Source organism: Triturus cristatus, chromosome 7 (genome assembly GCF_964204655.1).
Source record: "Triturus cristatus chromosome 7, aTriCri1.1, whole genome shotgun sequence".
NCBI classification, from domain to species: Eukaryota; Metazoa; Chordata; class Amphibia; order Caudata; family Salamandridae; genus Triturus; species Triturus cristatus.
In genome coordinates this window covers 397,761,689-397,773,733 of record NC_140590.1, presented here as the reverse complement: position 1 = coordinate 397,773,733, position 12,045 = coordinate 397,761,689, and positions in this window count along the sequence as shown.

Genomic DNA, 12,045 nt, shown 5'->3' with positions numbered 1-12,045 from the left:
GAATCATACTTGTGGGAGGTATGATTCCAACATGTTTTAATACCACACATAGCCAGCTTCGAGATGGTCATCACGTATTGATGTGGTGCCCCTCTATATGTTATATGACTGTCTCACAACCCGGGAGAATGGACTCTGAAGGCTGTAGGGGTATCCTGCTAATGCACGGGCACCCTCACACTTAGAACCAAGCACCCTGCCTTCAGGAATGAAAAGGCCTATTGTGAGGGTGACTTATAGGTTTTAAGTGCAGTGACCCTAGATATAGGGAAAGCTATATTTTTCGTAAGTGGTGCTAGCACCAGCTTACACAGGCTGCAATGGCAGGCCTGTAGTGAGAAGTGTGGCTCAATGGTTAGAGCGGCAGACCTCGATGCAGAGCACTGGTCCGGGACCAGAGTTCGATTCCCGCCGCGGCAGGGTCTCGGGCTATAAATTCCTTGGACCTGATATTCTCGCCTCAGTGCCTATTCTAATCATGGGTCCCACGCTGCAACTCTGGGCAATAGCTTGCTTAATCTCCACAACGGCCCCAACAGCGCTGGGATGCCTGGCTTCACCATGGGGGTGCCCAGGAGTGGACACTTCACACGGATAGCCAGGAAGGGTTCCTACAGCGGTATGAGTACAGCGCTGAGATACCCCTAGGGGTGATTCGGCGCTATATAAGTACATACACATTTACATTTACATTTACATAGTTTGAATGGTCTACCATAGGTGGCATAAAACATGTTTCAGTTTATGGGGGACCTCTGGGGTACCTATGCCCTAGGTACCTTAGTACCATATATTAGGGACTTATAAGGGTACCCCAGTATCCAATCTGGGATTTACCTAAGTACTTACCATAACAAATTAGGGGAGAAAGCAGAGAGACTGGGGTCCTGATTAGAGCAGGATCCCAGTCAGACCAGTCAGAAACGGCATTACATCAAGCAAAAAGTAGGGGTAACCATAGAAGCAGATCCTACTTTCCTACATGCCGCCTTATTTCTTGTATTTAATTGGAAAGTGAGGTAAGAGGGAACCATGGGTGCCTGGGTGACTTGTCCTCAACAGCTTTGGGTTGAGGACTCTCCATGTACTTATCAGATTTTGTTACGCCCCTGCAAGTAAGCATTTTCAAATGTAAATGTAAACTACTTTCGAGCTAGCAGTGATATGGTGGGGGGAAGTAGAACTTAACATAAAAAATCACTGAATATACTGAATTAAAAGAACAGTCACTAATTGGAAGCGATACACTGGACAAGACCTAATATTCAGGTTAGTGTTGATTTGTACTTGTGACTTACTGAACAGACTATACTGCATCCATCTGGATCACAAGCCTAAAAACATTTAAAGCTGCAGAACCTTCTTTTTGAAAAATCCTGAAGGTTACTATGAGTTGGCTAATCTACACTTTTAAGGACTAGCGCTCTTAAGAGACCTCCTCTTCAGGCGAAGAACCTTAAAAGGGTACATAAAGGGTGTCAGAAATTAACATTCTACAAGTCTAATTGGCCTGAGAAAGCAGCCTCGGCAAAACAGCTGACCTCTTATTCTGAAGATCCACCTCAGTAAGCTACCAGAAAAGTGTTCATACTGATGGAGCAGGTAAAGCAAAGTTTTGTATACCTTCTCTATTTTGCATGAAAATACTAATGACGTAATCGATTTATATTATAATTTGAATTAACTGGGTGCTGTGTTATACTAACCAAAAACTTGCATTTTTGGTAAACACAAATTACACGCGGGAGTCATTGCTATTTGCATGGCACAATAACTCTAATAACTAATTGTGGTACGCCTATTAACAGTAGTACGTGTGGCGATAGAATATTGCATGATTTATGTTGCTTTGGTGACGTTTGCGTTCCTGTTAGGACCGAATGGTGAGTATTATCGCTTTAGATGTCGCTATAAGCTAGGAAAATACTAATACATAAAGGGATTAGTATGGGATTAACATTACAATCTTCATTTCCGCATATTAATTATTCTTTTGTGTTTGTTTCGCTTAAGTTGGCATTCGGGCCTACCAAGCCATGACATTAAAAATGGAGTTCGGAAGTGGCCACCGTCTTGTGACCGTGATGTCTACTGCGCAGACTCAGATGGCTCCGAAGATCTCCAGGCATCCTCAATTCAGAGCACAGTGTTCCTGGTCAAGGATAGTAACATGGAGGACTGCCAAACTTCAGTCAGTGAAAATCACCAGAGGAAACAATGATCTCCCACAACCAGTAACCAAAGTTACTGGGAAAGTCGGATGATATTACAAATGTCATCAAATGGACCAATCAAATTTCATTATTGCCCAAGAAATGTTTCATGTTACCCAGAATTTTATTATAAAAAGGGTAGTAGAATAGGGAGGACACACACCCCCTACCCACCCCACAAGCGATGACAGATGAGCTACGTGCTTGCACGATTTGTGGTCCTTTGGAGATCTTTGGGACTGTGTCGTGCTGAGCAAAGAACTTTCCCAGACTTTTGAGTCTTGGCCTGCTTTCTATTGGGACAATTGAGCAGAGAATTTGGTTTATGCAGAGCCAATTGAATTAGAAAAGACCCCGATAGCAAGAATAGGTAAATATAAAATGTCATGCGATTTGTTTTGATTGGCTGAAAATCAAGCTTGATTTACCGGAATGCTAAAGATATAAATGCAAACAAGATTTTAGATAAACAAAATTTGATCAACAGAAAGAATGATTTTGTGATTTTTCCATTAGGTTACTAGAGGATTCTGAAGCTTTAATGTCTTTTAGCTGGTTCTAAATCACCATCAACCAGTCCAACTAATTGGTCCGTCGTTGATTTTAACCCCTTCAGTGCCCGCCCCTTTCCCCGCCCAGTGCCGGCCGTTGCATTAGCGGGCGGGGTCTATGACGAGCTGGACTCGTCATGGGCACAGCGCCACCGCGGCCCATGACGAGTCCAGCTCGTCATGGGCACTGAAGGGGTTAAGGTTTGGTCCGTCGTTGATGTTAAGGTTAGGATCCTATAGGTGGTGATGTAAATATGTATATTCTGTAATATGATTTTTCTTCACTATAGGTAATAAGGTACCCTCCCACATGTCCAGCGGGATATGTCGATTCCTCCTGTGTGCAGACTCGTAAGAGAAAACGTATGTGTGTTGGTGTTATGGGCCCCACCAATGAATGTGTGTGTAAATGAGTAAGCGTGATGATGGGTCTGTGACGCAGGGTGGATATGTAAATTTACCCCCTTTTCGCGCTGGATCAGTTTTTCTGGCAGCAGATTGATGGTTTTATTGCATTGGTTTGGTGATTATTGCTTATGGATTTTGATTTCTGATTATTGATTATTGATTGCGGATGTTTGATTGATCATTGATTTATGTTCTAACATTCTATGTTGAGTCGCGTCGCCTTCTATGTTGTCTCTGAAGACTTCTGGGATGTAGGAAGTTGGATACCCTGTAGGTACATGGGGAAAACGTGTGGCAAGTGAAGTCGCACGATGTATTGTCTTGTTGCCCTGTAGGTACACAGGGAAAACGTGTGAAGATTGGAGTTGCACAACGCATTGTCTGCGTTCGAATTGGTAACATCGTCGTGTGTTATCGGTAGGGACATTTCTGTGTGAAAGTGGTGTATGGGTAGCGAAGGCCACCTGTGAAATTTCGGTCTTAAGTAACAGGAGTCAATTGTGAGCTCTGATTACGCTTATCAATGGAAAGGTTATAGGTCTTCCCTAAGTTTGATAGAAGGGTAAAGTAGAGGGAAGTGCTACTTTATCAACGAATGAAATAATTCTGTGGAAGGGCAGAGGTAAGCGCTGATCTCGAGAAATACAGAATTCATGGGTAAATGAACTACATTTTCCGTATGAATGTGTGTAAGTGAAATAGCATTCGGCTTTATTGTGAAAATCTGGCCTTAATTCTCAGGAGCAGTGTAATCTCCACATGTGTTTTATCTCCAGAGAAACGGTTAGCTAATGCTTGTTAGAAGGGTAAGGTAGAGGGAAGTGCTATTTTATCGGAGAATGAAATAATTCCGTGGTAGGGCAGAGGTAAGCGCTGTTCTCGAGAAATACGGAATTCTTGTGAGAAAGGTCAAAACTATCTCTTTTGTTAGCGAAGCGGACAATGGTGGTGTTTTAATGTCGTTACTAACAGATTTTGAGTAAAAGAGAACTTAAAGAAAGTTTGCCGATAAATGTTGTAAAGGAGGGGTCGGAGTAGAGAGAAAGCTGACGTCAGAAAAGACCGCGCTTGAATTGGCCAGCCATTAAGAGACGTAGAAGCTCCGGATTGGTGCGTTAGTGTACACCGCGCTAGGAGTGGAGAATTACAGGGTGACATAGACGCTCCGGATTGGTGCGTTAGTGTGAGTCGCACTGGGATTGGAGATTTGCAAAGGTGACATAGTCGCTCCTGATTGGTGCGTTACTGTGAGTCGCGCTACGATTGGAGAAGACAACAGAATAGTCGTAGAAGAAATCTAGCGATACCAAGAAAAGAAAACAATGTATTACGATCCACCAGAAAAAGAGAAAAAGTCCTGGTCTGGAAAGATCAAGAATTAAAAAGGATAAACCGATTGTGACTAGAGAGGGACAGTTTCTTCTTCCACCGAAATCGCCCGCATCCTTCATGGTTGCGAAATATGGGTATCATACATGTATTTGGCTAGATAATTGGGCAAAGTATACAAAAGATGATGGAGTTTTAGCGTTTCCAGAACATGGTTCATTTAATTTAGCGGTATTAAGGAACTTAAGAGAAAGGATGATGAGATTAGAACCGAGACCTAGACCTACTCAGTTTGAAGCATTAAAAGAATGGGAAGATGGGATGTATCAAAGAGAGCGACAGCGGAGTGGCGGAAGGTATAAATACATGTTTGGTAGACCGTGTGGACAGGAGAATCATGATGACAGATTAGAAACAATACAGGGTCAGAAGGCTACAAGTATGGTGTGCATGAGTCGGAGGATGATGTACTCGAGTACATGTTTTATAAAATTCCTCCCCTGTACCAACCAAACTCCACGTTGTAGACACCATGTACCCCAGTAAAAGAGACACCACAAAATATAAAATTTGAGTCAATGCCACCTGAGGTAGGGAAAAATAATCCCTTTAGAGAATCAGAAAATGCACAACCTGGTAAAATGACAAATGAAAATTCAGCTGAATTAGCCAGAACTACTTTAGAGTTAACTGAAAAGATGAGGGAATTGACTAAAATATGGAAGCTGTAACTGTTCCTGTAACAATAGGACCAGTGATGCCTATTTTTGATAAGCAAAAGGATAGTGAACATTGTTTAACAATCCCTTACAACAGTAATAAACAAACCTAAATGGAAAAAAGAGATTCAAGAGAAAATCCATGGGGACAAGTGGTAGGAACTTCTGGATTAGGTACTCCTAAACATTTGACAGTGAATCAGAGCCTAGCGAATAAAGCAATAATGATGACAGAATCAGTACCAGTGACACCAAAGTGTTTAGAACAAGTGAGAAACAAACCAAATCCTGTAGGTCCTACTTCTGAGGAACTAAGCGAATGGTTAAGGAGTTTACAGCAAAAGGATGCTGAACCTCGACCTTTAGATTTGGCAAAATTAAAAATAGTTTTAGAAGAATTAATAGTAGGAACTATTCCAACAGAAAAATTAAAAGCATATCAGCATGAAGAACTAATGTTTCTATGTAGAAATATAACATGGAGAGCGAAAAATTTACATGAATAATTGGAAGAAGTAGCGAGTGAAATGGGTATCGATTTTGAAAAAATAAAGTAATTACAGAAACCATACAGAGTAGACTTTGCTGAAAAGGACATTGAGAATCTGAATACTGCAGGAAGAATAATTCAAATTAAAGAGCTAATTGTTTTACTGAGAAAATGGGGCGATGTAGATAAATGAAAGAGTAGGTGGTTTCGAAAACGGGACGATGCAACAGACAAAACGTTTGCAGCTTTCCCAGTAAGAGAAAAAGAAAAAGTGGTAACTGAGTGTCCCATGAGGGAGATTCTAGGAGGATGCTATGTGCATGTCCCCTGGACTAGACAGGACATTTTATCATTTACAAATGACTTTCCCCGTTTGCTCAAGAAGCCAGTGGAGTGGTACAGGCAGGTAGACAGGTTTGTCAAATTATCAAAAGTACTGTGGATTGATTTGAACAGTCTATTTGACGTAATTGTGCCAGTAGATCTATGGGCAGAATGTAAAATTACAATAGGTTGGCCTACTCAAGAATACCCTAGGGATCCAAAAACAGGTGCCCACTGATCCGGAAGTAATGAGAAAATACCAACAGGTAGTTACCTTCCTGAAAAAAAAAGTACCTCCAAAAGAAACTGATTGGGTAAAGATTGATAGAACTCACAAAGAACTAAAATAATCTGTACAGACATATTATGAGAGATTGTTATTGGCTTTTAAACAATTCAGTGGTGATGCAAATTTGAGTGAGAAAGATTTGAGTCATTTTGTATATCGATTTGTGTATGGGTTGCATCCTGAAGTAAGTGAAATGATTAAACTGCATACTGTGTATTGGCAAAATAAAAAGATAGATGAAGTATTGAGGCATGCAAAATATTTTAGCGATGAGATTGAAGCCAAGCAACGTAAGTTAAAAGAAAAAGCCATGTGGGCTCAAGTGAAAGTGGCAGAAAGACAGAAAGCCCAACTGATTGAACAGGCAAATGGCATGAGCCATATGAAACAAAAACCCAATATTGGGAAAGGAAAAGGACAGATTAGTATAGAAGAAGCCAAAAAGAAGTGGCCATGTCATAACTGCGGAAAGATAGGGCATTGGAAATCCGAGTGTAAATTACCCCCAAGTGCTAATGGCGATAATGCATCATTAAATCCACAGGTGCAGAATGAGGTGAGTTGTCAACCACAGCGACAGCAGCAGGTTGTTGCCCAACAGTGTCAGGTGCCAAACCGCCTTTTCCACAGAGCGTAAATCCTCAGAGATACAGTAATGAGACAGGATTCTACAACGAAGAACAGGTAACTAAGCTGCTGCGCGCTAGTGCTGTTTCGCAATAGTGGCTACAACGCGATGAGAGTGAGTCAGAAGAGAGTTATTGACGGTGCCAAGGAGAGGAAGAAGAGTGCGTACTTGGCGCAACTCTGGAAGTAGACCAGAAAGGCCCTTTTGTGGATGGAAAGATAAATGACGAAAACATTACTTTCCTAGTAGATACTGATGCTACTCGTTCAACTGTTAGATCAGCTGATGTTAAAAATCTTCCTCTCTCGGATGGGACAATCCAAGTAGTTGGAGTATCCAACAAACAAATAAAAACGTATCTTACTGAACCAGTTAAGGTCAAAATAGGGAAATTTTCCGGCATACACCGTTTTGTTGTGTGCGATACCAGCCCTGTAAATTTGTTAGGACGGCACTTGCTGTGCAAGATGAACTGCACAATTTTCTGTACTCCTGATGGCATAGCCTTTGAGACTCCTGATGAGTATGTACTGTACAAAATGACTATAGCTAATATGGAACCTGAAGTTACTGAGGCATTTGATGTATTTGACCCTGAGGAATTACCTCAGGAATTGAAGAACACAGTGAAAACGGAGGTATGGGATTTCACGGGATTAATGAAAAATGTAGGTCCCGTAAAAATTACTGTAAGGAAGGAGCAAGTTACCCAAATATTCCACAGTACAAATTGACACCCGAGATAATTGCAGGAGTTACTCCTATAATAGACAGAATGATTGAAGAAGGTATTTTGAGAGAAATAATGAGCAGTCCATGTAATTCTCCAATTATGGGCCTGAAAAAACGGAACTTTCAGGATAGTACAAGACCTGAGAAAAGTGAATAAAATTGTTGTATCATGTTGTCCCATTGTACCAAATCCTTCTGTGATTCTATATCAGATTCCTCGTGATGCAGAATGGTACACAGTGATTGACTTGTGTCATGCTTTCTTTTCCATTCCATTGCACCCTGATAGCCAACAGATTTTTGCTTTTCGGTTTGGCGAACGTACTTTGGCATGGTGCCGAATCCCACAGGGGTATACAGAAAGTCCATCGATATTTAATCAGATTTTGAAGAAGTCCCTAGAAGACTTAAAAATGCCCGAAAGTTTGGTACTAGTCCAATATATCGATGACCTATTGGTGGCATCGAGAACTCAAGAAGCTTGCGTAGTAGATACTGTGGCATTGCTGAATCATTTAGCAGATGGAGGACTTAAATTATCCCCATCAAAGTTACAATTTTGTCAAAAGGAAGTACAGTATTTAGGCCATAAAATTGAAAAAGGGCTAAGAAAAGTGACTGCAGATAGAATCAGGATAATCAAAGTAATGAGAGCCCCAATGACTCAGAGAGAGGTGAGAATGTTTCTTGGAATGGTTGGATATTGCCGTCAGTGGATTAGTAATTTTTCATTGATTGGAAAACCTCTGGTACGTTTGACAAAGAGTGATGTAAAAGACCCCATTGAATTAAATAAAGAGGAGTTGAAGGCTTTTAAACAATTGAGAGATGGTTTGTGTGAAGCCCCAGCTATTGGCATGCCTGACTATGAAAAAGAATTTGAGATCTATTGCAGTGAAAGAAATGAATGCGCGCTTTCTGTACTAGTACAGAAACATGGAAAATTGAGAAGACCAATTGCATATTTTTCAGCTATACTAGATCCCGTAGCTGTGGCATTGCCTGGTTGTTTGAAAGCTGTAGCAGCTACTTGTAAGAGTCTGGAACAGAGTGAAGGAATTGTGATGGGATATCCTGTGAGAGTGTTTGTGCCTCATGATGTGGCGATCCTTTTAACTAGAGCCGCACAGTTTATGACGCATATTCGTCTAACTAAGTATGAGAAAGTCATTTTAAGTGCAACGAATGTGAGCCTTGTGAGGTGTCTGAATGTGAACCCTTCAACATTGTTACCTGATGCTCAGAATGTGGAAGTCAGGGATGATGTGGATCATGACTGTTTGGAAGTGCTTGAATTTTGTACCAAGCCACGCCCTGATATAAAAGATGTACCTCTGACAGAAAGTGACTATGTGATGTTTGTGGATGGGTCATGCTTGAGAACAGACGAGGGAATTTTGAGTGCAGCATACGCAGTGTGTACTGAAGCAGCTGTACTGGAAGCATCTTGTCTGAAAGGAGTGAAACCGGCCCAGGTTGCTGAACTATTTGCATTAACAAGAGCGTGCAAGTTGGGAAAGAATCTGAGAGTGACTGTGATTACCGATAGTCAGTATGGCTGTGGTGTGGTGCATGACTTTGGGCAAATTTGGTCCCAAAGAGGATTTTTGACATCGAGTGGAACTCCTATAAGGAATGCTGAAGTGGTTGGAAAGTTGCTTGAGGCAATACAGCTTCCTAAGCAATTGGCAGTAGTAAAGTGTGCTGCCCACTCGAAGTCCGCTGATTATATATCGGCAGGGAACAAGTTTGATAATGACATGGCACAATATTGTGCACAAAACCAGAATTCAGTGAATCGTGGCAGGGAAAAAGAAATGAATTCATGTCCCTTGCTTTTTACTAACACTGTAAACACATGGGAGGAGGTGAGGCAGTTACAAGAAGAGGCAGGAGACGAGGAAAGAAAACAGTGGATAAAAGCAGGATGTGCACCACGAGAGACAGATCATGTGTGGGTTTATCGGGATGGAAGACCAGTCATGCCTGATAGCATGGTTTCTACCATGGCACGGATGTATCATGGACAAGCACATGTAGGAAGAGATGCTATGATCAGACTTTTCAAACAGACATGGTATAATGCTAAGTTTAGACTTGTAGCTGAGAGCCTATGTCAGAGATGCCTTATATGTCAGCAATACAATCCTGGAGGAAAAACAGTGGTAAGTCTAGGAACGATAGGACGAGAAGGAGGGCCTTTCACAAGAATGCAGATTGACTTCATTGAAATTCCCCCCTGTAATAGGTTGAGGTATGTTCTAGTGGTAGTTTGTCTGTTTTCTCGATGGGTGGAAGCATACCCAACTAGACGAAGTGATGGAATTACTGTAGCAAAGCTACTATTGAGAGAGTTGATTCCCAGATTTGGTTTTCCAGTCATGATCGAATCAAATAGAGGAAAACATTTTCATAATGAAATCATAAAACTGATTTGTGAAGCATTGAATGTACAACAGAAACTGCATTGTGCTTATCGCCCAGAGGCTTCTGGTGTGGTGGAACAAGTAAATGGCACCATTAAAAACAGATTGGGAAAAATGTGTTTAGCCACAGGTTTGAAATGGCATGATGTCTTGCCTCTAGTTCTCATGACTATTAGATCTATCCCTGATAGGAATACTGGATTGAGTCCCCATGAAATAGTAATGGGAAGGGCAATGAGACATGTTTTCATTCCTGTCAACAAACTATTGCCTCTATCTGATGACTTGGTGTTGGATTATTGCAAGGGGTTGGCTGATTCCGTTCATTCTGTGTTTCATCAAGTTGGATCGGATGCAACCACTCTTGAAAAGAAGCCAGCTAATGATCTAAGCCAAGGTGACTGGGTGAGAATTAAAGTGCATAGAAGAAGAAATTGTCTGGTCCCTCGGTGGGGTAAACCACGTCAGGTAATCTTGACCACGACGACAGCTGTGAAATGTGCAGGAGTGAAGAATTGGATTCATGCTAGTCATACCTTGCGAATTCCAAATCCAGTGGATAACAGTGAAGAAGAATACTTTGAAGAATCCGATACCAGTTCTGAGTCAGATTCAGAAGAAACGAGAACAAGACCAACTCCTGAAAGGGGGGAGTTAGAATCAAGTCCAGTTATAGCACCAGAGAATCTACCATTAAGAAGGAGATTGCAAATTTCTGACACTAGCTCAGAGTCAGATACTGAACCAGTATAAGTACATGAAAGAGTAAACGAAAACCGTGAAGAGACTGTCAAAGAAATTCTTGATAAAGAAGCTCTGCATGAAAAAACAAGAGAAATTCCACCTGAAATCGCAGAGGTAGATGGTGAGGTACCAGATACAGAGAGAGAGGCAAAGATTGTTGCGGAAGACCCCCGAGGAGGTGTAGGGAAACCATACATCCAGGTAGAAGAAGGGACAGTTAGTCAGCAGGAAGATTGTGTGGAAGAAACACGAGGAGGGACAGAAGTAGATAAGAAAAAGGAAGTTGTGGAAAGAAAGACTACTGAAAGTAAGAGTCGAGGTGGAACTGAATCTGAGGACAGTGACGACGAAGTACAGGAAGGTCGAATTCTGAGAAAAAGAGCATGGAGAACTGAGAGAAGTGAAAAAGGAAATAAGTTGAAAAGGCCAGCAAAGAAGGAAGTTTGGCCAAACAAGATAAAGAGATTGAGATACCGATTGACACGAGTAAAGTCATCCAGAGCTGAGCAAGTGAATGAGGTGTCTAGCCAAGAGAAATCAAAAGACGTTGAACAGACACTGTCAGAGGAAAGAAAACGGACTAGGAAGCCTAACCAGAAGTATAAGTCACCAGAATGGTCATACGTGGCACTTCCTGAAGTACAAGAGAAAGCAGACAGCCAAGGGGATCTAGGGGTGACTATACCAGAAGTGGTTGAGGAAGACAAAGAATCGGAAATCCTGAGAGTTATCTTGTCTGACATCGGAGAAGAGACGGATGTTCAGGAAATTCTGAATCAAGATTGTGAGAGCAAAGTGAAAGACAATCAAATGCCAAATTGAGGAAACCAAGGTGTTCCAGAAGAGAATTTTGAAAATACTGAACAAGAGACATATCCGAAAAGAACCAAGTAGGTGCCTAGAGCCTTGGGTTTAGACGAAACTAGTTGTGTGTAGACGAGGCTAAGTCAAAAGACACTGATCATTTTCCGAAATGGCAAACACAGAAAGTAGAAAATCTACATGTGTTTTCCTTCAAAGATGGTGCAAGGTGGGTTGCTGTTGTACAGGATTACTAATGCTTCTGTGGAGTGCATTAGCTTTAATAGTTTCATTTAAAGTAACGTTTGAGACGATAGAAGGTCATAGCGAAAATAAGACTAATGTAGAGAATATTCATGATATTAATCAGACTAGAGGAATAGATAGAACT